General features: G+C 37.3%; 2 long non-coding RNA genes across 3 annotated transcripts; one reads left to right on the top strand and one right to left on the bottom strand.

Moving 5' to 3' along the window:
• Positions 1–22: 22 nt before the first annotated feature.
• Positions 23–14126, top strand: LOC126094570 (uncharacterized). 2 transcript variants are annotated; one of them, XR_007521850.1, is made up of 3 exons: positions 23–357; positions 3138–3279; positions 13164–14126. It is a non-coding gene; the product is annotated as an uncharacterized LOC126094570 (long non-coding RNA). The 2 variants fall into 2 exon arrangements; XR_007521852.1 differs by lacking the exon at positions 23–357 and adding an exon at positions 367–871.
• Positions 10429–27679, bottom strand: LOC126094580 (uncharacterized). Its single transcript, XR_007521853.1, has 2 exons — positions 27389–27679; positions 10429–11803 (listed from the first exon to the last, which is right to left on the bottom strand). It is a non-coding gene; the product is annotated as an uncharacterized LOC126094580 (long non-coding RNA).

Below are 27679 nucleotides of genomic sequence, written 5' to 3'. Positions count from 1 at the left end.
TGTATCGGTAATGTTAGTGTATTGGTGTAGGGTGGGCTTCATTTTGTGTTAAAGAAATTAAATTGTAGACGTAATTGAAATAATTCCGACCGCGTTATGATATATTTATTGCGTAACTTTGCAACCTAATTCAGAAATGCTATATTCCAATTCCCAGGCACTTTACTAACTTCTGTTCAATCGCTGCTGTTCGCTTAAATAGCCACAGTAACTTCATCGACATCCACGTCATGATATTTACATGAAACTTATTTTTGTACGCTGTCTCGAATCTGTGTCAAGTGATCTGAAATCCATCAGTTACCGATCACAAATAGTGCATGTTATACAACGGATATGCCCTTCAATAAATCATGGGTTCGTTTACCAATAATTTGAATGGGTTACTAATGGTTAATGCTAGCGAAGTGCGGTATATCCAGTTGATTATAGGTTAACATACTGATTGCTTTATTTGTAGAAATATTTTAGCAGCTGAGTGAGAGACTGTTCAGAGAAAATCAATAAACGGCTGTAGCTTTGGAGAGATGCGTTGTTGAAATTTTCAGATGTATTGATGTATTCGTCTGCGTTTGTGACCTAATAGGATAGTTTCTGCCCATATTTCATTTTTTTGGATCTAATTTCTGTATTTTTCGCTAATGGACGATGTGATTCACGGTTCTTAATGGACGATATGATTCACGGTTCTAGAAATCTCGATGCATTGCTCAAACCTTCCAGAAGCATTGATCGCTTGTCGTGAATTTCTGTGCCTATAATGGTTCCAGAAAATAGGTAAAATGTGATACCCGCGGTGAAACGTTTCCCTTTCTTTTGTTGTGCTGTATATATTTTTCATTATGGTCACTCGATGAAGTGTGGGAGGAAGGTAGGTAGTATATTTCGTGACCTCCAATATTTCCTGTTGCAACTATTTTAGAAAGAGGATGGGCAGGTAAAGGACTTTTTCTAAGTTTAGTCGTCAGTTACAGGGAAAAGCAAATGTCATTTATGTGCTGATATTAGTTACTATTTAATGCTAGTGTAGACGAAAGCAGTTTTGGTTTACGTTCAGTTCCGAAGTTTTGTTTGCGAACGTTATGGAACTCCATATTTAGCCGCGTATTTAAAGCATTATTACATAGGATTGCAGTATGCTAAATGCTAGAAGTCGTTTATTGCTGTTGGCGTGCGCGAGTTTTCTAGAACACTTACTTGCTACCACACACAAATGATGGTTATGAATTTGTTTCATTAAGCAGTTTTGTGAAAGTTTGTGCGATTTAAAAATTAATGATGCTTATACTTTAATAATTTGGCAAGAGGTTTTCATGTATGTTTGGCATTGTGGAAGCAGTGCCCAAGAAAACCGGAAAACTGTGCGCTAGATCTGATTTCATGTTCAATAAATGTAAAAAGCAGGAAACTCAGTTTTCAGTTTCCCTCTTGCAGAGTTTTCATGAATGTAACAGAACTTTCCTTAATAACTAAATTAATATTTAAGAGACATTAGGCTGCTAGAAATGTAACATACGACATTAAATTAGTTGTGAACATGTGTAATAGAAAGCACTGATCTGTGTATGCATTGTTCCTATTTTTTTATGTGGTCGAAACATTTTTACAGTTCGTGTACATAATTTGCACATAGGTCATATCCTTTGTACTTGATCTAATACCCACAATAACACATTCATTGTGGGAAAAATCAGATATTCTGTAGAACTTAAATGGTCTTTTGTTGTCCACTTTGTCTTTATTCCTGTATAACATATGTTAATATATGTAGATAAGTGTTTTAATGGTCATGGTTATGTAGTTGTATATTAGCTCAGACAGGATAGGAAAATGATCACTTGAAAATAGGTGAGTTAAACAGAAACCTTAGTTTCACACATATTAATATCGTCCCCCTCCCCCTCTCTCTCACCTTTCCACTTCCCCCAGCCCATTAGGTTTGAGATAGTTACAGAACATGTTTCGAGAAATATAAGTATTTGTTTATTATAAACAAGTAATACTTTTTGTGTTGTTTGGTATATGGAGCTTAGACCGTTTATCTAACTACCTATCGTCTCTCTGAAAGTACTTCCTTTTTTTATCACTCTTCATGAAAATTGCTCCTACTACAAAGAGTATGTGTATATAGTGAGGGTTTGGTAGCTTCTGTTGTTGCAGTAATTGTGCCTGCCCCTACCCCCCTTCCCCCTCCACAAAATGTGCAACATGATTGGTTGCAGTAGTCACATGGAGCTGCTGTGCCTAGTACAGAGCAACTGTCAGGGATCTTTGTAGAGAAACTCAATTGTAGTTGAGATGTAAAAATCTTTGCATTTTCAAATGCTTGTATAGTAGTTTCTATTTGTTTTAGAAACAGCCAGGCTGTTATGTCAGTGTAAAGGCAAATCTGTTTGCCTGTTAATTTAGCATGACAGAATTTCTAAATGATATAAATTGTTTGTTTTTATTTATTTATTTATTTATTTTTAATGTGACGGCTACTAGTCTCAGAAATGATTGTTTTGAGTAGCATTACCTAAACTTCAGACACTGTGTATATTTGTAATAGCACATAAAAAATTAAATAAAACCAAGTACTATGGCAGTGTTCATAAAGACTGTTTTTCCATGGAATGGAGACTTGTTACCACCTTTGAGAGAGAGGGAAAAAACAATGGTTCTGTCCAGTTATTTCGTTATTGACTTAACAAAATTCATAAATGTTTTGTAACACGAAGTAAAAACCAGCAACATTTGTATACTCCAACCAAAGCAAAGAGAAAAGAAAATATCCAATGAGATGAATTTATGAAATTGATAGTTGTCAAGTGAATTAAAGTGTACATCAAAATATTAACATGTGAACTGTGTTCATCAACTAGGTTTACGATCTTGAAAATTATTTTTTTATTAATTTTAGACTTATGTTATCAACAAGACAAATATTATGCAGGCATAGCACAAGCCCCAACTTTTTAAAGAGTCTAAGTTTAAATTGCTTTACAAAGTAATAATGTGACAATGTTATGTATTGTTGCATCGTAAATACATTTTCACATAAATCTGAAATAAGAATAGAAAGATTAAACAATGGCTGCTTATCTGCTGAAATGTGTTTAATTCCAAAGCTTTGCATTTGTTTTATATGTTTGCAGTTTCTACCAAATGAGAACTGGGCACCCAAGGTGTGGATGAAATGAGTGGTATGTTGCATAAACAGGTGCACAGTTCAGTCATTCTCTGATGCAATACGTCTCTCATTGAAACTAACAGAAATATTTATTAATAAAATACAAAGTAAGAATTTAATATTGACTTTTCACTGCTGCCAAAACATTTCCATTTATATGTTTGATTTTTGCAGTACTTATCCTAAAATGAAGGATAATTTCATGCATCAAGAAATCAATCTACAGCACTCTATAGTTAGCCAGCTTATGTCATTTACAAACAGTTTTTTGTGTCTAATTGTACTTGGACAGTGCAGTTTGTCAGTGTGACCATTTACTTTGTGTTAAGAAAGCAACACCCCGTCCTCACAAGAACACCACCATTAATATTTCGGTTTCCTGACTAGAATTGCATCTGCCAAACAACACAGGCTTTGGCACTAATATTATTATTTTTTCTTTAATTGGATAATTCTGCAAGGAATTCATTTGTAACATTCTCTCTCTCTCTCTCTCTCTCTCTCTCTCTCTCTCTCTCTCTCTCTCAGAGAGAACCAAAATGCAGAGTCTGATGCAAATTTGTTATGGGATATTTTCTAAAACATTTTTGAGGAAACTTACATGTGAAATGAGTCTCCAGTTGTCAGTGATTTACCTGTTTCCAGTTTTATGGGTGGGTGTAACTGAGGCACATTTAGATCCGCCAGGAATTATCCTTAGAGTTGATCATAGATTTCGAAAGTAGTGTAAGGATGGTCAGTTCAAGGGAAGAATATATTAATTTGCTAGAAATGTTATTTTAATGTGATGAATTGCCAATTTTTAGTGCTCTAATGGGTTTTGTACTGTAAGAGGTTTTTTTAGCTGTCTGCCCTTGATGCTGAATTGTCTGCTGGAATCGGTTTAATATCCCTATGTATGTATGTATGTAATGTATGCATTGTATGCATGCATGCTGACAGTCTTAGAATATGTAGGCCTATTAGATTTTGTGGAACTCTTTCCTGTCACTGTTTTTATTTGCCTCTCGATTAATAATGCTTCAGACAGTAGGTGTTATCCAGATATTATCTTAGCTTTTGTTAAATTGTACTCTCATTTATGGCATTACAGAAGTGTCAGATTCCACCACCTGCTTTGACCCATGATGTCATCAATATGGTGGAAACTGCTACTTTCAGCGTCTCCGGTATGGTGCCTATGACATTATTACGTACACACACCAACAAATGCGAAAACCCAATAATGTCTCACTCCAAAAATAAAATGAAACTAATGGCACAACCGCGGGAAGTTGGAGGTGTAGGGTGGAGACAAGCTAAATACATAACAGTGAAGGGAGGACCCTCACTAAATGCACTTCCAATGCACGACACATGACCAACATGTAACACTCCCAGCAACACTGAACTAGCAGCATGAAACCTCGAATGAATTCAGTACATGTTACACTCAGCCCATACACGTACATGACCGGAGGGGCACCATCAAACACACAACATGACATCTACAAACACAACCAACTCAAAAACTCCGTTCTGTAATGACATCACACACCACAACGCCATTACGTCGTGGGTCAGAGCAGACGTGTGGTATTGGATGCTTCCATTGACCCTCACTTGTTGCAGATATTTGAAAGAGCTGCATGTGACCAGATATAAAATTACAATGTGTCCCACAATAGTATTTCATGCCATCAGTGTGGTTTCAGAAAAATCTTCAGCACAACCCATACGATAAATGAATTGGTCACAGAAGTTAGCAGTTATCTTGATAATGGGATGTGTGTCTCGGACATCTTTTGCAATCTTGCCAAAGCCTTCAAAACTATAAATCATCACTGGCTTCTTCAAAAGCTGACTAGCTATGGTTTTCAAGGAAAATCTCCAAGTTGGATGTCATCATACTTGGTAAACAAAAAACAAAGAGTACTCGTTAATAATGGTGACTCAGAATTCCTTTCTGACTGGAAACACATATAATTAGGTGTTTTACTAGGTTCGTTATTAGGGCCACTACTATTTTTGTGTTACATTGATGATAAGCCAAGCCAGGTTGATCCATATACCACACTTCATGCAGATAACTCAATAGCGTTAGTCAGCTATATTTAGCAGTGGAGGCATGGATAAAAAATAATAATTTGGAATTAAATTTTGTAAAAACAAAACTTGCTCATTTCACCACAAAACAATCAGTATGATGTATAAGTGAAATAATCTATATGGACAAAAAAATTGGACATGGCAAGCTGCGTCAGATTCTTGGTGTGTTAATAAATAAAAATGTGTTTTGTAGTATTTATTTATTTATCTATTTCATTTCATATTCCGTAGATCCTGGTAGTGAGTGAATCACAAGGGCCGACCGGAGTGGCCGAGCGGTTCTAGGCGCTACAGTCTGGAACTGCGCGACCGCTACGGTCGCAGGTTCGAATCCTGCCTCGGGCATGTATGTGTGTGATGTCCATAGGTTAGTTAGGTTTAGGTAGTTATAAATTCTAGGGGACTGATGATCTCAGAAGTGAAGTCCCATAGTGCTCAGAGGCATTTGAACCATTTTGAATCACAAGGATATGGTGCGTGTCGTATTCTACATTGTTCAAATGTCGTCGTCGTCGTCGTCTTCTTCTTCCTTCTTCTTCTTCTTCTTCTTCTTATTCTTCTTCTTCTTCAGTCCTGAGACTGGATTGATGCAGCTCTCCATGCTACTCTATCCTGCAACGTACATCCTTCTGTATCTGTTTAGTGTATTCATCTCTTGGTCTCCCTCTACGAGTCTTACCCTCCACGCTGCCTTCCAATACTAAATTGGTGATCCCTTGATGCCTCGGAACATTCTCTTCTTCTCGAAACTATTTATCGTCCATACAAATACTTTCAGAAACGACTTCCTGACACTAAAATCTATACTCGATGTTAACAAATTCCTCTTCTTCAGAAACGCTTTCCTTGCCATTGCCAGTCTACGTTTTATATACTCTCTACTTTGACCATCAACAGTTATTTTGCTCCCCATATAGCAAAACTCCTTTGCTACTTTAAGTGTCTCATTTCCTAATCTAATTCCCTCAGCATCACCCGACTTAACTCGACTACATTCCATTATCGTTTTGCTTTTGTTGATGTTCTTCTTATATCCTCCTTTCAAGTCACTGTCCATTCCATTCAACTGTTCTTCCATGTCCTTTGCTGTGTCTGACAGAATTACAGTGTCATCGGCGAAACTCAAAGTTTTAATTTCTTCTCCATGGTTTTTAATACCTACTCCATTTTTCCTTTTGTTTCCTTTACTGCTTGCTCGATATACAGATTGAATAACATCGGGGAGAGGCTACAACCCTGTCTCACTCCATTCCCAACCACTGCTTCCCTTCCATGCCCCTCGACTCCTATAACTGCCATCTGGTTTCTGTACAAATTGTAAATAGCCTTTTGTTCCCTGTATTTTACCCCTGTCACCTTCAGAATTTGAAAGAGAGTATTCCAGTCAACATTGTCAAAAGCTTTCTCCAAGTCTACAAATGCTAGAAATGTAGGTTTGCCTTTCCTTTATCTTTCTTCTAAGGTGAGTCGTAAGGTCAGTATTGCCTCACGTGTTCCAACATTTCTACGGAATCCAAATTGATCTTCCCCGAGGTCGGCTTCTACTAGTTTTTCTATTCGTCTGTAAAGAATTCGTGTTAGTATTTTGCAGCCATGGCTTATTAAAGTGATATTTCGGTAATTTTCACATCTGTCAACACCTGCTTTCTTTGGGATTGGAATTATTATATTCTTCTTGAAGTCTGACAGTATTTCGCCGGTCTCATACATCTTGCTTACCAGATGGTAGAGTTTTATCAGGACTGGCTCTCCCGAGGCCGGCAGTAGTTCTAATGGAATGTTGTCTACTCCCGGTGCCTTGTTTCGACTCAGGTCTTTCAGTGGTCTGTCAAACTCTTCACGCAGTATCATATCTCCCATTTCATCATCATCTACATTCTCTTCCATTTCCATAATATTATGCTCAAGTACATTGCCCTTGTATAGACCCTCTATGTACTCCTTCCACCTTCCTGCTTTCCCTTCTTTGCTTAGAACTGGGTTTCCATCTGAGCTCTTGATATTCATACAAGTGGTTCTCTTTTCTCCAAAGGTCTCTTTATTTTTCCTGTAGGCAGTATCTATCTTACCCCTAGTGAGATAAACCTCTACATCCTTACAATGGTCCTCTAGCCATCTCTGCTTAACCACTTTGCACTTCCTGTCGATCTCATTTTTGAGATGTTTGTATTCCTTTTTGCGTGCTTCGTTAACTGCATTTTTGGTATTTTCTCCTTTCATCAATTAAATTCAGTATCTCTTCTGTTACCCAAGGCTTTCTATTAGCCCTTGTCTTTTTACCTACTTGATCCTTTGCTGCCTTCACTATTTCATCTCTCAAAGCTACCCATTCTTCTTCGCCATTTTAGCGAATGACCCACGAGCAGCTGCTCGCGTTCTTCGTTTTATCAACTTGACAAACCTCTCTAAGGACATTTGATTATGCTGTTTTTTTAATCCTATGCCTGTCAGTCTGTCTTTTATCGTGTTTTCCCTTTTAGTTGCGGTTTTAAACTTGTGCCTCGCGGTGCATTCCTAACGTAGTCTGGGCGCTAATGATCATTGAAGTTGTGCCATTCTTCTTCTGCTGTATTTCTTTCCCCCATTCTTGTCAATCGTTCCCTAATGCTCTCCCTGAAACTCTCTACAACCTCTGGTTCTGTCAGTTTATCCATGTCCCATATCCTTAAATTCCCTCCTTTTTGCAGTTTCTTTAGTTCTAATCTACAGTTCATAACCAATAGATTGTGGTCAGAGTCCACATCTGACTCTGGAAATGTCTTACAATTTAAAACCTGGTTCCTAAATCTCTGTCTACCACTATATAATCAATCTGAAACCTGTCAGTATATCCAGGCTTCTTCCATGTATTCAACCTTCTTTTATGATTCTTGAACCAAGTGTTAGCTATGATTAAGTTATGCTCTGTGCAAAATTCTACCAGGCAGGTTCCTCTTTCATTTCTTCCCCGCAATCCATATTCACCTACTAAGTTTCCTTCTCTTCCTTTTCCTACTATCGAATTCCAGTCACCCATGACTATTAAATTTTCATCTCCCTTCACTATCTGAATTATTTCTTTCATCTCCTCATACATTTCTTAAATTTCTTCGTCATCTGCAGAGCTAGTTGGCATATAAACTTGAACTACTGTAGTAGGCGTGGGCTTCGTGTCTATCTTGGCCACAATAATGCGTTCACTATGCTGTTTGTAGTAGGTTACCTGTACTCCAATTTTTTTATTCACTATTAAACCTACTCCTGCATTACCTCTATTTGATTTTGTATTTATAACCCTGTATTCACCTGACCAGAAGTCTTGTTCCTCCTGCCACCGAACTTCACTAATTCCCACTATATCTAACTTTAATCTATCCATTTCCCTTTTTAAATTTTCTAACCTACCTGCCCGATTAAGGCATCTGACATTCCACGCTCCGATCCGTAGAATGCCAGTTTCCTTTCTCCTGATAACGTTGTCCTCTTGAGTAGTCCCCGTCCAGAGATCCGAATGGGGGACTATTTTAGCTGCTTAATATTTTACCCAAGAGGACGCCATCATCATTTAATCCTAGAGTAAAGCTGCATGCCCTCGGGAAAAAGTGCGGCTGTAGTTTCCCCTTGCTTTCAGCCGTTCGCAGTACCAGAACAGCAAGGCCATTTTGGTTATTGTTACAAGGCCAGGCCAGTCAATCATCCAGACTGTTGCCCCTGCAACTACTGAAAAGGCTGCTGCCCCTCTTCAGGAACCACATGTTTGTCTGGCCTCTCAACAGATACCCCTCCGTTGTGGTTGCACCTACGGTACGGCCATCTGTATCGCTGAGGCACACAAGCCTGCCCACCAAGGGCAAGGTCCATGGCTCGTGGGGGAGTTCATATGTAACTTATATAAATACAATAACAAGTTACAATGTAAATAAAAATCAACCAAACAACAACACAATCAATTAACAAAAAATTGTTTTTACATGTTAAGGATGTGTAATATATGCAGGAGACGGAATAAACTAAATATTCCAAAGGAAATACAGGAATAACAATAAATAATTGTCATATATCTATGATAGTACACAGAATAAAATTAATTATACTAATTTTACAACACTTACAAATTTAGTGATTATATACATTTTCTTTCACATATTCATCAACTTTTTATAAAGATTTCTCTATCAGGTACTCTGTGAGAGTGTGCTTGAATACTGGCAGTCTTTTGTGAAGGCATTTGATGTGTGGTGGGAGAGCATTAAACAGCTTAATGCTGGAGTAATAAGATCCTTTTTGAACCATAGTTAGGCTTTTCAGTTAAATGTGTAGACTGTTATTGGTTCTTATGTTATAGTCATGAAATTGGCTGGTATCTTTTTAGATAGAAGGGTTTTTACAGACAAAGATCAACAAGGAAAAGATATATTGTGAGGAGGTGGTAAGGATCCCCATCTTTCGAAACAAGCGTCTGCAAGAGTGCCTGTGATAGACACCACCCATTATTCTAATGGCTTTTCTTTGTGCAGTGAAAATTTTCTTTGCGAGAGGCTGGTTCCCCCAGAATATAATAGCATATGACGTTAATGAATGAAAATAGCCAAAGTACAAAGCCTTAATGGTGTCTACTTCAGCCACTGAAGCAATAACCTGTAGTGCAAATATTGCTGAGCTAAGTGTTTTATAAAGATGAAGAATGTGTGCTGACCAGTTACATTTGCTGTCTATATAAGCACCCAGGAATTTTGTAACCTCAGATTTTTGTATTTCTTATCTCTACACTTAATGTTAATTTCTTCCAGTATGGAATCTCATATAAAGGTTTTTATCTGTATTGAGTGAGAGACCATTTGAAGAAACCCAGTTTACAATATCATTGAAAAGCTAATCTGCTCAAAGCCTTTAGGCTACAAATAAGATCTGAGCCATGCTGGGCATGTACGTAAGTCTATAGATGTATCACGGCACTGCAATGAACAGGTATTTGAATGGTGTGCATAGGCAGTTGAATTTAGTGAAACCAAACTTCTATTTGTTTATAGGTCTCCTAACTGTGACTTCAGAGCATTTCTGCCCAACTAGAGAGGGTTCACTTTCTAGGAAGTACAAAAAATTAGTTATATGTGGTGACTTTTACAAAGGATGTTCAAAATGTTTTGCACAATTGTCTCTAATTTTTTTTAATTTTTTGCAGGAGGAGAATGAAATTTTTTGTGAACATACTTGGAACATTTAGCTATACATTGAGCCTATTCAATGTAGTCTCCATCAGCTGTGATGGGTCTGGTTCAACGTTCTTTCCATGTTGTAAATGCACTTTTATAAAATCAAGGGATTGACTCTTACATCATTGCTGGACACAGGAAATAAGGTCTTTCTCACTATCAAATGTTTTACTGCGCAGGTGGGGCTTCAGACGACCAAAGAGAGAAAAATCAGACAGAGCCAAGTCCGGACTGGTGGGAGGATGAGGAACAATTTTCCAACCCATTTTCCTGATTTTCTCCTGCGTCATAAGGGCTGTATGGGGGTTTGGCATTGTCATAATGTAGTTTGATGAGCCGACCCTGAAGCCGTGGTCTGTGGGTCTTGTGGCACATCGCAGCTTGTCCAATGACAAACAGTAACGATCTCAGTTAATTGTGGAGCCAGGTTGCAAAAAGTCAATGAAAATGACACCACACTGAAAAAGTCTTTGTGAAAGTCTTGGTATCTTCTTCCGAGGGGAACCCGGATGATGCCACTCCATGGATTGGATTTTTCTCTCAGGTTTGGAGAAAAACAACAATGTTTCATCCTGGGTAATGACGCCATAAAACACTGTTTCCACTCTTCAGTAAAGGTCTTTATGAGACCCTCACACACATTCTTCCTCGTCGTTTTCATTTCTCGTGTCAATAATCTAGACACTCAACATGCACAGATTTTTCTGTACCCTAGTGACTGTACCAGTGATACCACACTACCCAGTAATGAATGAGTCATTTCAGCAAACTGTTGTCATCACACATCTGTCATTTCAGATGATTTGATCAGTGGTCTCCTTATTCACATCACTCACGGCCATCGATGGTCTACCGCATCGTGGATTGTCCAGTAGAGAGGAATCACCTTCTTTAAACCTCTGCAACCACCGCTGCATACTGCTGTGATCCACTGTACCCTCCCCATAAATAGGGAACAACTTTCTGTGAATCGACATGGCAGTCATCGCCAGTCTTGAAGAGGAACTCCATCACCGACTGTTGTCGCAACCTGACATCTACTTCATGGTCCATTATAGCTCACATGTAAATAAAAGGAAATACTTTTATATACCAACCTATAGCTAAATGTTCCAAGTATGTTCATAAAAAATTTCGTTCTCCTCCTCAAATAAATAAATTAATTAATTAATTAGAGACGACTGTGTGAAACGTTTTGAACGCCCTTTGTATAACTGTCTTGGAAAATGCCTTTCCAAGATTGATATTTGAAATACTCCTCTGTGAAAATGACAAGGGGGAGATTGAATGTATAATTAAATCCCTAAAACTAAGGACTCTGGATATGGTGGTGTGCCTAGCAGAATATTACCTGTGCTGCACATGGTAGCCCTGTACTTAGCCATATTTGTATTTTTTCATTTAAGAATGGTCAGTTTCATGAATGATTAAAGTTCTCAGTAGTAAAACAGATTTATAAAAAGGGAGAAAGGGGATAATGTAGACAATTTTAGACCTATTTCTATGCCATCAGTGCTTGCTAAAGTTATTGAAAAGCCTGTGCATGTAAGGATAATTGATCATTTTATATCACATAATTTGCTGTCAAATGTACAGTTTATCTTTAGAAGTGGTTCAACAACTGAAAACGCTATATTCTCTTTTCTCTGTGAGGTACTGGTTGGATTAAACAAACGGTTTCGAATTGCTAGGCACATTTTTTGATTTATCTGAGGCATTTGATTGTGTTGGTATGATCTATAAAAGCTTAACATTAGTACAAAAAGGAGTCAAATACATGTGTTCTCATATATTCAATAACTTACCAGAGCATATCGAAGGTCTTGTAGGTGATTAAAGATCGGTTTCAGAGTGAATTAAAGAAGTTCCTGTTGGCCAACTCCTTCTACTGCATCGATGAATATCTTTACAAGGATTATAGTTCATAACTCTGTTTGCATTAGAATTGTACAATACACGTGTATCTGAGAAGAGAAAAAAAAAAAAAAAAGTTGTATGCCCTTCAGTATTACAGGTAATTCTAAATTATTTCTATTTGCCGATGACACCAGCCTGATAGTAAAAGATGTGTGCAGCATTGGGTCTGTTTGAAATAATGCAGTTCATGACCTAAGTTCGTTGATTGTAGAAAATAAACTAATGCGAAATCACAGTAAGACTCAGGTTTTACAGATTCTGTCACATAATTCAACAAAACCTAATGTTTTAATTTCACAAGAATGGGCATATGATTGGTGAAACTGAACAGTTCTAATTTCTAGTGTTCATATAGATAGTAAACTGTGATGGGAAGCCCACATTCAGGGACATGTTCTATGGCTTAACACTGCTATTTTTACTATTCAAATGGTATCAGAAGTACGTGATCGTTTGGCACGAAAATTAGTCTACTTCGCTTATTTTCATTTGCGTATGTTGTATGGTATTAGATTGTGGGGTAACGCTTCCCATTCTCAAAGGATATTTTTGGCTCAGAAATGGGCAGTTCAGGCAATAAGTGGTGCAAGTTCGCGAATGTCTTGTCGACCCCTGTTCACTAGTCTGGGTATTCTGACATTGGCATCTCAATATAGACAGGGTGTCCCAAAATAATGTATGCACACTCTGAAACTGAATATTTCTGTAATTAAAGGAGGTAGAAATATAATTTTTGCGGGCAATAATGCTGAAGTTGGTGAAAAACATAACAACAACAATGTCTTCTGTTTCAGTAATATGAACAAACATGGCATTTGGTTGGCTCAACAGAAATGGCTGCTCAAATGTTACTGGAAAACAGAGAATGTGAGTGCGACGACGTTGGATGGTTTAATTTGGAACACCACCACCAACAACGGTAACAATTACAGAAATCCATGATAAGTTTGGTGTCGAAGGAACGGTGCATGACATGAAGAAGGGATGTTGCAAAAGAAACAGACATTCAACAGACAATGGAAGTGTCTATGGTGTAACAGAGGAAACGCATGTCAGTATACATTATTTTGGAACACCCTTTATATTCTTTAGTGTCGTTTCTTGTTAACAATATCAGCTTATTCTCAATTAGCAGCTTTCACTCACTTAATACTAAGCAGAAATCCAATCTGCATTTGGATCGCACGTCCTTGACTCGTGTGCAGAAATGTGTGCGGTATAATGCTGCATATATTTTCAGTAAGCTACCACAAGAATTAAAAACAATGTTAGCAGGAATCCATGCGCTTTCAAGTGGAAATTGAAGAGTTTCCTCATGGGTCACTCCTATTTAGTTGAGGAGTTTCTTGAAAAATTAAGCTGATTCCTATGTTATAGTGTTGATTATGTTACATTGTTGATTGTGTTAGATGTGTTGCAGATTACGTGGTACCTACCCACAGACTCAGACTATATGAAAAATCCACACTGCATGGCATGAAATTTCTAAATAAGATTTGTATGGGGAAAAGTGACCCAGATAAAAAAAAAAAAAAATAATAATACTGAAGGAGACCAGTAAAAATATTTTAAAAGCAAATGCTACTATAGTGTAGAAGATTTGTTGAGTGACGACCGTGTAATATAGTATCTCTCAACAACAGTAACACCATATCTATTATGACCATAGATTTAAAAAAAAAATGATAACCATGTAAAGTAATACATAAACTAATAAATAAATGTTGGTCTTTGATTGTATGCGGCTTTTATGTGAGAATAAAAATTTGATTTGAACTGATAATACTTGATGGTATGTTAAATTTGTCATCTGCACTGTTTGCTTATATATGTATGATCATAGTGTTCCCCATATGTTGTCTCCTAAACTTAATGAGCCATTAATTATTAATTTCATGTGAGTTTGACTAGACTTAGTTTTTCAACGTTTAATTCATGGGTGTCACATAACGTTTAAGTTGTTAATTAAAACTTTTGAAAGTAAGTCTAAAAGTTAATTTACATTAGTGTTATGTATTAGTACAGTTTACAAAACTTCAGTGCTCTTGTGCCAAGTTATTCTCTGCTTTCGTGTAACTTTTCCCATCAAACCGCCAGTGACAAATTTGGTAGTTTCCATAGAAATCTGAAGCAGGGGCTGTTCTGTGAAGACTGTAGGTTATGGTTTTGTTGGGGCGAATGTAATGGCAAGGAAGACTCTTCCATTGTTATGTGGAAAAGACAGAAAAATTGCTAAACAGGAGGCTAAAACTTGTTCCCTTAAGGCTGAATTAGAAAACGCAAATTTGGAATTACATAGACTAAGGGAGGAAAAAGAGACAGGGTGCTGGGAAAAGGTAGCAAGCAAAGGATGAAAAAGGGGAACTGTTGAAAGTACTTTAGAAATTCAGTTATTAAATCAGTTTGGCTTGCTGTCTGAAGTAGTGGAGAAAGGGCCTCATCCATATGTAGTTAAATGTAGATTGAAGCAGAATATTAGCTTAAAGATAAAAGACTGGTTGGGATAAAATCAGAATAAGAAAAGAAGACTTTTGCTTCTAGGTAGCAGTCATGGTGGGGGTGTAGGCCAGCAGCTTCAGGAGAAATTCGGTGCTGGTTACCAGGTCACAAGCTTTGTGAAACCAAGTGTTAGCAAAATGGCAGAAAACTTGAGGTGAACTATGCAGGGGCTTTAAGAAGGAAGATCAGGTAATTGTAGTTGGGGAGCAGGAAATAGCCTGGCTATGAATCCAAGATATAGTGTTAGAAGTGACATGGACAAAATAGGGGCAGAAACTGGGCACACAAATGTGGGTTTTGGGGGGGGGGGGGGGGGGTCTTTCATGCCATGATCGACCCTGGATAAACGCTGCTGTGGGGCATGTTAACACTGAGCTGAACAGGATGCTTCAGACACCAGCAAACTCTGACATAAGTGTTGTTCCAGTTGATGCTATTGGTAGGTGGGGATACACTACACATGGCCTGCATCTCATTAGGAAGGTAAAAGGTAAATTAGCTTCTCAATTAGCAGACACTGTAAAGGGGGCCACAGTTGCACAAGGTATGATCCCTGTGGTTAATGAGACCAGGTAGACATGTTTTTTAGGTTAAAACCAAAGTCCAATCAGACAACAATAAAGGAAAACAGAATAAAAAAGCTTAATGTACACTAAATAGGGAAGAAGCTATGGGTAGCACCAACTTAATTCATCAAAATATCAATGGAATAAAAAAGTAAATGAGCTGTTAGTGTGTTTAGATGATCTGAAAAATAAGAATGAGATTGATATACTTTGTCTGTCTGAACAGATGTAACTGTGGTGATAGAATATGTTACTGTGAGTGGGTATAATTTAGTGTCCTACATTTGCAGATCTAGCATAGATAAAGGAGGAGTTGCCATATACACAAAACAAGGATATAAATATGAAACTGTAGAAGTAAGAGAAAATACGGTCGATTAGCACATTGGAGTTTGTGCATGTGAACTACAGCTAGATAATGTAGTGTTGATATTAGCAACAGTGTAGAGGTCCCCATTAGGAGATTGGGAGTTATTCATTCCTATTATGCTGTCTGTCAGACAAAAAGAAGAAGTTATTAATCTGTGGTGATTACAGGGTAAACTTCCTACACAATTCGGATAATAAAAGTGAACTATTAGTGTTATTAATGACATATAATTTAGAATCAGTAATCAATTTCCCTACATGTATAGCTCAAGACAGTAGCACTCCAATAGATAATGTATTTGCACAGCAAGTGGATGTAAAACTAAATACTTTCCCTGTGATAGATAGATTATCAGACCATGATGTATAATTGATTAGCTTATAAAACCTAGGAGGGTTCAGAAACCATTAAGTTGTTGGCAGCCCTGCAGCCCGGCGACTAGCGCGAGTTTTGGTCTTCTCGTAAAGATAAGTCATTTTAGATTATAAAACATATAGATTAGTACTGATTATGTGGTAAATAAGTGTATTAGTGTGCCATTTAAGTGTACCATTAAAGGTTTCGTTTTTCTTTACGTAATGTAGCAGAAAACGCGAAAAGACCGTACAGTTGTATTTTCTGTTTACGTTCTGCTGCAGCCAATCTATAGAACTTCGTTTAGTTGTTCCTTGCTCTCCCCAGCAATTTAACTTAGCATATCTCTTCATTATTTAACTAGCATTTCCGGAAAGTAGCGTAAAGTTTAAGTTGTTGTTTCAGAAACTTTGCACTTTTGTTTTGTTTACACACAGTTGCGTATAGGCCAAATTTGTGTAACCATATTTTTGTGTTTATCTGTAATTTAACTGACTTATTCTTAATAAACTATTACGTTTATCATGAGTGAAAAGTGCTTGACTTGCCGTAGAATTGTTAGGTCGGGGCTTTGGTGTGATGGGTGCTGTAGTTTTTTCCATGTGGGTGACTGTAGTGGCGTGGGAATAAGTCAGAAGTAAATGAGACTCATCAGTGGTTTTGTAGGATTTGTAGTAGAGATAGGAAGATACTAGAACAGGAGGCGAAAATTGCTGCCCTTCAGGCTGACTTAGACAAGGCCAGGGGAGAACTTGACAGGTTAAGGAGGGAGAAGGGTAAAGAGAGGTGGGAAGTGGCAACAGGAGGAACAGGCCTAGAACTTTGTCTGACAGCTTTATGGTGAATGTGGAAAATAGATTTGACCTGTTGCTTCAGTTAGAAGCTGGTGAGCCTCAAGCAGTTGCAGGTGTAGACAGGGCACAACAAACTTTCAGCAGCAAATTGAAAAGTAAGAATGTAGAGAAATCAGTAAAGAGAAAGAAAGTGTTGTTGTTAGGTAGTTCCCATGGAAGAGGTGTTGGCCAACTTTTGCAGGATGAACTAGGATCAGAATACCAGGTCACCAATTTTTTTAAACCTAGTGCTGGTCTGGAGCAGGTGACAGAGGATTTAGGATCACTTTGCAAAGATTTCACTAAGGAAGACACCGTGGTTACCGTATTTACTCGAATCTAAGCCGCACTCGAATCTAAGCCGCACCTGAAGAATGAGACTCGAAATCAAGGAAAAAAAATTTTCCCGAATCTAAGCCACACCTGAAATTTGAGATTCGAAATTCAAGGGTAGAGAAAAGTTTTAGGCCGCACCTCCAAATCGAAACAAAGTTGGTCCATTGTAATATGAGATACAATTTAGGTCGAATGAATGACGATACAGCTACAGTAGTTTGGTTCGAGTCGTAAGCTTAGCAGTTAAGCTTTACCAGGTAGCCATTGCTATGCGTCAGGTGCTCCGTCCATATTTATACGGGTACCCTTTCTTTTTCACGTGCTTCGTCTGGGTTGAATTGATTGCTTACTTTTCTTTGATCTGATAAGTGCCGTTACTTTGTTATAGGTGTTTCGTCACTCTAAGCTGAAAATGCATTATTGTACTGTGTCACGCATTGTTTGTCGCATTCTGATAGTGAGTGTTTACGACCTGTCGCCGCTCGCGGCATGGCTTGCTTTTGTACGCGCTACCGCCGCTTCCAATTGAAAATAAATAAATAAATAAATAAAATCGTCTCATTAGCGAAACAATGGCAAGAGACTGCAATTTGTTGTTACTTACACTGCTGCTTTCTTTGATAATGATCAACAAGAACCAAATAATAGACTGCGCGTGATAGAAGATGTTGTGAAGGAGAGTTTAGCAAAAATTTTTCTCCGTTTGAATATCTTTCCAGATGCCTCTTTAGTACAGTACCTTCTGCACAGAAATTAGAGTCATCTTAGATTTAAAAATCCAGTCAGTTGTCGTGCTTCATTTCTGACTGTATCTCTAATCGGCGCAAGAATAATACTAATATAAACATGGCATGATATGTATATTCTTCCGCGATTGCTGTTGTCTCACTCTAGTTTCGAAGTTTATTAGGCAGACAGGATTTAAATGAAGTAGCAGCAAACACAAAAGAATACATGGCAAAATGTTTATATTTGTACTATTCTTATGATGAAGAGAATACTGCATGTGATTCACAATTCATAAAAGTTCCTATTAGCAACCATCTCTTGTCACAGATAGGAAAAAATTCAGAACGTAGAGTTGGCCATATTGACAAACATCCCAAACAGTCTTGCCAGTCGGATTTTCGTAGTACATTGAAAGGCTGCTACATTCGAAGATGAACAATACGGAATTTGTATTTACTTCGTTGGATAATGTATAAAAATGGTCGAAACTCGGGGCGGAGATAAAAAGCTAGTCTTCCACCTTTTTCTTTTTTTAAAATTTATTTACTGGCCCAGAGGTTTTGGCGCCAGTATTTATCTTTGTGCCTTCAAAGCATGCTTGTGTAGCGCTACATATATTCGACGGCAAAAGTTACTTGTGGCGGCACCTACCAACATTTTACAGAACTTCCGCTTACTTTGCACTCGATTCTAAGCCGCAGTCGGTTTTTTGGATTACAAAAACCGGAAAAAAAGCGCGGCTTAGATTCGAGTAAATACGGTATAGTGGGTGGGGCAGGTAACAGTATTGACAGAGATCCTGGGTACAGTATAGAGTGTGACCTGGCGAAGATTGCATCAGCATCGAAGCATACTAGTGTTGAGTTTGTATCTGTTCTTGGGCGCCATGACCGACCTCATTTGAACTCTTCTGTCAAGAGAGTTAATTTGGAGCTGGAACGGCTGCTCATGTCGGGTGTGGGGTCACACATTGGTGTAGTTCATGTTGATTCTCTCAGTAGGTGGGATTATACTAGGCATGGCCTTCACCTCAACAGGTAGGGGAAGGGTAAATTGGCTGGGGAAATACGAGTGGTTATAGGATTCAGAAAAGACCCTTTTTTAGGGTAGGGAGGACAGAAAGAAAGCAAATTTTAAGAGGGGTTAGAACTGAGACAAACCTTCAGTTTGAGAAAGAAATCAAAAAACATAATTCCAGCTTATTACATCAGCATAAACAGCCATTGGTTAAGAATTTTCAACTGTCAGCAGATATTTTAACTCCACCCAATTTTAACTCATTCAATGTGAAATGTCAGCTATCTTTATTGCATCAAAATATTCGAGGACTGAGAAATAAAAGTAATGAATTAACTATCTGCATAGATGAATTAGTCTTCAAACCCAGCTGACATAATCTGCCTCTCTGAACATCATGTGGCCACTGGTATAGAACTTTTAAGTGTTACAGGGTTTAGGTTAGCATCTCACTTTTGTAGGTCAGAAATGGAGAAAGGAGGAGTTGCCACATTCGTCAGGAACTGTCATAAATTTAAGAACATAGACATTCATAAATTTTGCCTAGAACAGCATATGGAAGCATGTGCAACAGAATTAGATTTTCACAAAAAATCCTTCATAATATTAAGTGTATATCGAGCACCGGCAGGTAACTTTAATCTGTTTGTAAACCACCTTTGTACTGGCCCATTTAACAACCAAAAACAAAGAAATAGTGGTTGCTGGTGATTTCAATGTAAATTTCCTTAAAGACTCTCCCAATAAGAACTTATTTGAGTTAGTAACACTTATCATTCAACTTAATTCCCATTGTAAAGTTCCCCACTAGGATAGGCACTTGCTCACAAACAGCCATTGATAATATCTTTATAGAAAAGTCCAATGCACAAAATTATATTACAAAACCAATAGTCAATGGCCTCTCAGACCATGACGTGCAGTTCCTTCTGTTAAATGTTAATACTGAACAGGATATAAAATCTGTTAAATCTGAGCTGAAGAGGGTAATCAGTAAGCCAAAAATTGATTATTTTAGGACACTCCTCAGAGTCATTCACATGTTTACAGTGCTCATGGCATGAATGAAAAATATAACATTTTTGCTAATAAAGTGCTTACCTTATTCGAACACTGCTTTCCCCCAAAACTTACCAAGGTTAGAGCAAAGTCTACAAAGAAGCCATGGATTACTCGAGGAATAGGGGTATCTTGTAAAACAAAAAGAAAACTGTATCTGTCAATCCGAAACATTTCCAATGTTGATGCTATAGCACATTATAAGAAATACTGCAAAATATTAAAGACTGTAATACGGATGTCAAAGCAAATATATTACAAGGAAAAGATAGTCATATCAGATAACAAAATAAAGACAATATGGGATATAGTGAAGGAGGAGACCGGTAGAACCAGACATGAAGAGGAACAAATAGCATTAAGAGTAAATGATACATTGGTGACAGATGTGTATAGTGTTGCAGAACTTTTTAACAAACATTTTATAACTGTTACTGAAAAGATGGGGTTGTCAGGTTCGGTAGATGCTGCTATGGATTACCTTAGACCAGACATTTCAAGTAACTTCCATAATATGAATTTGACCCTCACTACCCCAACAGAAATAATGTCCATCATAAAATCTTTAAAATCAAAAACATCTAGTAGGTATGATAAAATATCAACAAAGTTAATTAAAGAATGTGATTCTGAGCTAAGTAACATATTACACTATCTGTGTAACCAGTTGTTTATCAGTGGAATATTTCCTGAATGGCTGAAATATGCTGAAGTTAAGCCACTGTTTAAGAAGGGAGATAAAGAAATAGCATCAAATTTCCGTCCAATTTCACTGTTGCCAGCATTCTCAAAAATTCTCGAAAAAGTAATGTACAGTCGTCTTTATAACCATCTTATCTCAAATAACATACCGTCAAAGTCACAGTTTGGATTTCTAAAGGGTACTGATATTGAGAAGGCTATCTACACTTACAGTGAAAATGTGCTTAATTCATTAGACAAAAAATTGCAGGCAAGTGGTATATTTTGTGATCTGTCAAAGGCATTTGACTGTGTAAATCAAAATATCCTTTTAAGTAAAATAGAATATTATAGTGTAACAGGAAATGCTGCAAAATGGTTCAAATCTTATATCTCTGGCAGGAAACAAAGGGTGTTATTAGGAAAGAGACATGTATCAAGCTATCAGGCATCATCCAACTGGGAACTAATTACATGTGGGGTCCCACAAGGTTCCATTTTGGGACCCCCTACTTTTTCTTGTGTATATCAATGACCTTTCATCAGTAACATTACCAGATGCCAAGTCTGTTTTGTTTGCCGATGATACAAACATTGCAATAAATAGCAAATCAAGTGTAGTCTTAGAAAGATCAGCCAATAAAATATTTGTGGACATTAATCACTGGTTCCTAGCCAATTCTTTGTCACTAAACTTTGAAAAAACACACTACATGCAGTTCAGAACTTGTAAGGGGTGTCCCAAAGTATATGTCTAACATACGATGACAAGAAGATAGAAGAAGTGGACAGTGTTAAATTCTTGGGATTACAGCTTGATAATAAATTCAACTGGGAGGAGCACACCACAGAACTGCTGAAGTGTCTTAACAGATCTGTTTGCAATGCAAATTTTGTCAGACATAGGGGATATAAAAATGAAAAAGCTGGCATACTATGCTTGCTTTCATTCCATAATGTCATATGGGATTATTTTTTGGGGTAATTCATCAAGCCAAGCTAACGTTTTTCGGGCACAAAAACGTGCAGTAAGAGTTATATGTGGTGTGAACTCAAGAACATCCTGCAGAAGCCTGTTTAGGGAACTAGGGATACTAACTACTGCTTGCCAATATATTTATTCCTTAATGAAATTTGTCATTAAAAATATATCACTTTTTCAAACCAACAGCTCAATTCATGGAATCAATACTAGAAATAAGAATAATCTTCACAAGGATTTAAAGTCACTTAGTCTTGTACAAAAAGGAACACACATTTTCAATAACTTGCCAGCAGCCATAAAAAGCTTAACAACCAATGAAATTCGGTTTAAGAGAAGCCTAAAGGATTTATTGGTGGCCAACTCCTTCTACTCCATTGATGAATTTCTCAGTAAAACCAACTGATTTGTATATAAGTACAACATAACTTCTGCACCATTTCAGTGCAGTAATGTGTTCATTGTAAATAAGTATTACAATAGTTGTATTGCATGTTTATTACCCTAAAAATAAATAAAAAACTTTTTTATTTTAAATTCAGTGCATTAGTATTTGTAAAATGACTCTTAGTGTTCATTAAAAAATGACGATCATTCCACTTGGGACCTGTGAAATGGTACATTAGCTTATTTGTTTTAGTTGTAAATATTTGTCATGTTTTGTTGTTTTTCTGACATGTTCCACATCCTGGAGGACCTCCTCACTACGGATCAATTTTAATGAAAGTAAATCTAATCTAAGTAAAAGTGTAAGGCTGCTCGACCCAGTATCTACAGAGCACTTCAGAGAAAGTTAAAATGTTAATTGGGGAGAGGTATATAATGAGCCAAATGCTAATGATACATGCAACATACTTCTTGATAAATTTTTTTAACATTATTGCCTAAAAAAATTACTAAATGTAACACCAAACAGTTTTCAAAGAAATCTTTTATTACTACAGGTAAGTGTCTTCAGAAAGAAAAAGAAAACTGTGTGAGACAGCAAGACTTAGTACAGGCCCAGAAGTAATATTACACTACAAAAATTATTATAATTTATTGAGAAAAATTGTCAGAAAAATCAAGAAATATGTATATAAGAGATGAAATTAACAATTCGGGCAGTTAAATGGAATCAGTACGGAATGTTGTTAGAAGGGAGACAGGAAAAGTAATCACTGGGGTAGGTAGTATTACTATTAAAGAGAATGAGACCATCTTAACCAGCAGTACACAAATAGCTAATGTATTTAACAACCATTTCTTAAGTTTTGGTGAAGAAATTGGTGAGAATAGTTAAAAAAAAAAAAAAGGCCAAGCAGTACATGGAAGAGTCAGTTTTGAGAAATCTTAGATTAATTTTCACCTAACAATGTCTTTCGAAATAAGGAAATTCGTTAAATATTTGAAAAATAAATGGTCTGTTGGAGTAGATGGCATCTCTAACAAGATACTAAAACAATGTAGAGCAGTTCCAGGTGATGTTCTGTGTCATATATGTAATCAGGGCTGCCACAGGTTCGGGGAATCAGGGAATTTCAAATACGCCAGGAAAATTTGGAAAAAAAAGATCCACTGGAAAAATCTCATTTTTGTCTCAGTATATGAAATGTGTTGTTCACTGAGGTGTCGTGCATTGTTGCTGGCTGGGTGCAGCTGATTTTGTGTGCTGCTTCCCTTCTCCCACATTCCTACTACTTCTCCCCTTCTTGCCATTACCCTCAGCTTGCAGTCAGTGCTGCCACCACTTCTTGCCACTACTGTAGCAGCTGCTGAGGAGAGTCAAGGAGGCATGAGGAGTGGTTTGTTTAGATCTGATTCTCAGAGATTGGAGGTGCAGCAGCCAGAGACGGCGGTCGTGTGTGTAGGTTGTCTCAGTGATTGTGTGAATGTGTGTTTGCTCTTGTTTTCTGACAAAAGCTATGGTGAAAATTTAGTTGTGAGTGAGATTGTCTGTCTGCCTGTCTGCAGCTCGGCAATCAGCTTTACTGTGAGTTGTTAACTATCCTCATTATTATTGATTCTCAGAGTATTTGAACAAGTTATCTCTTGCATGGATTTCTCACCATGGTCTTATTTCATCAACACACTGTTGTGGCTCTTGAATAGCTGAGAAGTGTACTTCCACGCCGGGCCAGAATCAAAGGCCTTTTTTGCGGGTATCGGTAATTGACCGAACCAGCTGATCTGAAGCACATTCAGTTCCCACTGATGTGCAAGCCCTGCTCGTCAGATCTAGTCTTACCGATCTGTCTGCAGGCCGCTTCTGTTTGTGTGTGGCATAATGCAGTGGATTTTCATGGTTTACCCATGGGCCCAGGACTGTGGTGCTCCTCAGCAGGCCAGAGACTATGGGCGATGGAGATTAGCAATTGTGACTGTCACTCTGCAGGCACATTGTACAGTGTTGTGTTTTATAGACATATTATTTGTTCTAGTACATTTTGGCACTTCAAAATAGTTTATATGTTAGAAAATATGGATGATGAGAAGAAGAAAATTGTCAGCCACTGATGGTTTGTACGCTATGTACTCATGTATTTCTCGAAAGAAGAATCACACAATACCTGTAAAATAATAGGTTAGGTTAGGTTAGTGTTGTTTTAACGTCCCGTCGACAAGGTTATTAGAGACGGAGCGCAAGCTCGGGTTAGGGAAGGATGGGGAAGGAAATCGGCCGTGCCCTTTCAAAGGAACCATCCCGGCATTTGCCTGAAATGATTTAGGGAAATCACGGAAAACCTAAATCAGGATGGCTGGAGACGGGATTGAACCGTCGTCCTCCCGAATGCGAGTCCAGTGTGCTAACCACTGCGCCACCTTGCTCGGTTGTAAAATAATAGATATAACACAGTGGGTAATAACTGACAATAACGAACACCTACAGCTTTGGTTTACCCAATTCTTCCCCACCTTATACACTCTCTTGAGGCTTACTTTTTTTCTGAGGTTATTTCTGAAACCTGTGAAGGTATTTTATATCCGTCTTGTGACACCAAGGAAATGCATATTTTTGTTGCCAAATGTGTTTCATTTTATTGAAATAAAATAACATCAGTGGTCTTAATGAAACACTCACATCATTTGGCTTGCTTTCTCCAATTCATTACAAAAGATGTTATGTTGTTAGTACTTGAAGATGTTTACTCACATTAGGAAACACCATCTGCTTGCAAGTTTTATTTAGATATTTCCTTGTTTGCACTGTTGTTTCTTGTACTGTAGCTGCAAAGACAGATTGGCAACTTACATCTTAATTCACCCTTGAGATCTCAAAATTTGTCAGAGAAAACTGCTGAAACTTAACTGGAAATCAGGGAATTCCACTTGGGGAAACTTGTGGCAACTGTGGTAATGCATCACCAACTCAAGATATTTTTCCAGACTGGTTAAAATGTCCCATTGTCAAGATCCTCTACAAAAAAAGGGGACAGCACAGATGTTGATAATTACCAGCCAGTATCCTGGCTTACAGCATTTTCAAAAATTGTTGAGGAAGTAATGTACTCGAGTGGTTAGCCATCTCGACAGTAATAGGATACTTACTAAACTACAGTTCGGATTTCAAAAATGCTGTTCCACTGAGACAGCCATATACAATTTCACTGCCCACATAATAGAGTCTTTAAGCAGTAAACTGTCACCAGTAGGAATTCTCTGTGACTTATCCAAAGCATTCTATTGTGTGAACCATGACATTATGTTTCAGAAATTACAATTCTGTGGTATAAATGGAACAGCATATGAGTGGTTTAAGTCATATCTACAGAACAGGAAGCAAAAATTTTCTTTATATGGTTTAAGTGATTTAAGAAAGTTTCCCACTTCATGTAACTGAGGTGAAATTACACATTCCACAGGGTTTGATATTAGGCCCACTTCTGTTCTTGATATATGTGAGTGACCTCCCTTCTAATCTGAAACAAGAAGCTGAACTGATACTGTTTGCTGAACTGATACTGTTTGCTGATGATACAAGCGTCATTATTAATCCAGTAAAAGAAACTCCAATCGAAAATGATACAAATAATGTCTTTGGAAAAGTTATTAATAGGTTTTCTGCGAATGGGCTTGCTCTGAGTGTTGAAAAAGCACAGTACATCCAATTTTCTGCTGCAAGAGGTACAGTTTGAAATATAACACATCAACAGAAGTCAGGGTAGAGCATACCAAGATTTTGGTTGTACATATAGATGAGAGCCTTAATTGGGAAATTCATATTTTGGATCTCCTAAAGCAACTATATTCAGCAACTTCTGCAATCAGAATAACTGCCAATTTTGAGGATATAGGAATTAATAAGCTAACATACTTCACAACTTTCAGTCTCTAATGCCATATGGAATAATGTTTTAGGGTAACTCAACACATAGGCAAAAAGTATTCATTGCTTAAAAGAAAGTGGTTAGAATAATAGTTGCATATATTGTAGGCATCTGTTTAAAAGGTAAGGAATTCTTACAACAGCCTCACAGTACATTTACTCAGCAATGAAGTTTATTCTCAACAACATGGACAAGATTAAAAACAACAGTGACACTCATGATTATAATACCAGGAGAAAGAAATACTTACACTATCTGCTTAACCTATCTTTGGCACAGAAAGGGGTAAAATATACTGCTGGAAAACTTCTTGATAAATTACCAGATGAAATAAAATACCTGACAGAAAGCAGTATTAGTTCCAAAAATAATTGAAATCATATCTCCTTTACAACTTCTTCTATACCATAGATGAATTCTTGAATAGGAATAAATAAATCTATAGGTATAATATATGCATTTTGTGCCATTTTTAGGAAATGGGGTAGGTAATAAAAATTTTAAGCTTAAAGAACCTTGATTCATGTGTGCATTTCTTATAAACTTGACGTGTTCCACATCATAATGGTTACAAAGAGATTGATAAATGGAACAAGTAACTAAGTACCCATGTTTGATTCTGTTTCAGTGCCACTATCTAACTTAAGTGGTGTTTTTGGATTTGGATCTTCATTGTAACTAAGGTCATTTCCTTCACTTTTTATGTGGCATCCTAAAAGGATCAAAGTATTTAGTGTGTTAAGAGTGGTGGACTTAGAATTCTAAGAGAGGAATCACCTTATTTAAACCTCTGCAACCACCGCTGTGTACTGCTGTGATCCACTGTACCTTCCCCATAAACAGGGAGCAACTTCCTGTGAATCGACGTGGCAGTCATCGCCAGTCTTGAAGAGTATCTCCGTCACCGACTGTTGTCGCAACCTGACATCTACTTCATGGTCCATTATGGCTCACCTGTAAATAAAAGGAAATACTTTTGTATACCAACCTATAGCTAAATGTTCCAAGTATGTTCAGAAAAAATTTCATTCTCTTCCTCAATAAATAAATAAATAAATAAAATAAAATAAAATAAAATAAAAAAATAAATAAATAAAATAAAAAAATTAGAGATGACTGTGTGAAACTTTTTGAACGCCCTTTGTATAACTGTCTTGGAAAATGCCTTTCCAAGATTTATATTTGAAATACTCCTCTGTGATAATGACAAGGGGGAGATTGAGTGTATAATTAAATCCCTAAAACCAAAGACTCTGGATATGGTGGTGTGCCTAGCAGAATATTACCTGTGCTGCACATGGTAGCCCTGTACTTAGCCATATTTGTGTTTTTTCCTTTAAGAATGGTCAGTTTCATGAATGATTAAAGTACTCAGTAGTAAAACAGATTTATAAAAAGGGAGAAAGGGGATAATGTAGACAATTTTAGACCTATTTCTATGCCATCAGTGCTTGCTAAAGTTATTGAAAAGCCTGTGCATGTAAGGATAATTGATCATTTTATATCACATAATTTGCTGTCAAATGTACAGTTTATCTTTAGAAGTGGTTCAACAACTGAAAACGCTATAGTCTCTT

The sequence above is a fragment of the Schistocerca cancellata genome, chromosome 1 (assembly GCF_023864275.1).
Source record: "Schistocerca cancellata isolate TAMUIC-IGC-003103 chromosome 1, iqSchCanc2.1, whole genome shotgun sequence".
Classification (NCBI taxonomy): domain Eukaryota; kingdom Metazoa; phylum Arthropoda; class Insecta; order Orthoptera; family Acrididae; genus Schistocerca; species Schistocerca cancellata.
Note: the sequence above shows the minus strand (reverse complement) of the source record. Positions and strands in the feature narration are given on the sequence as shown.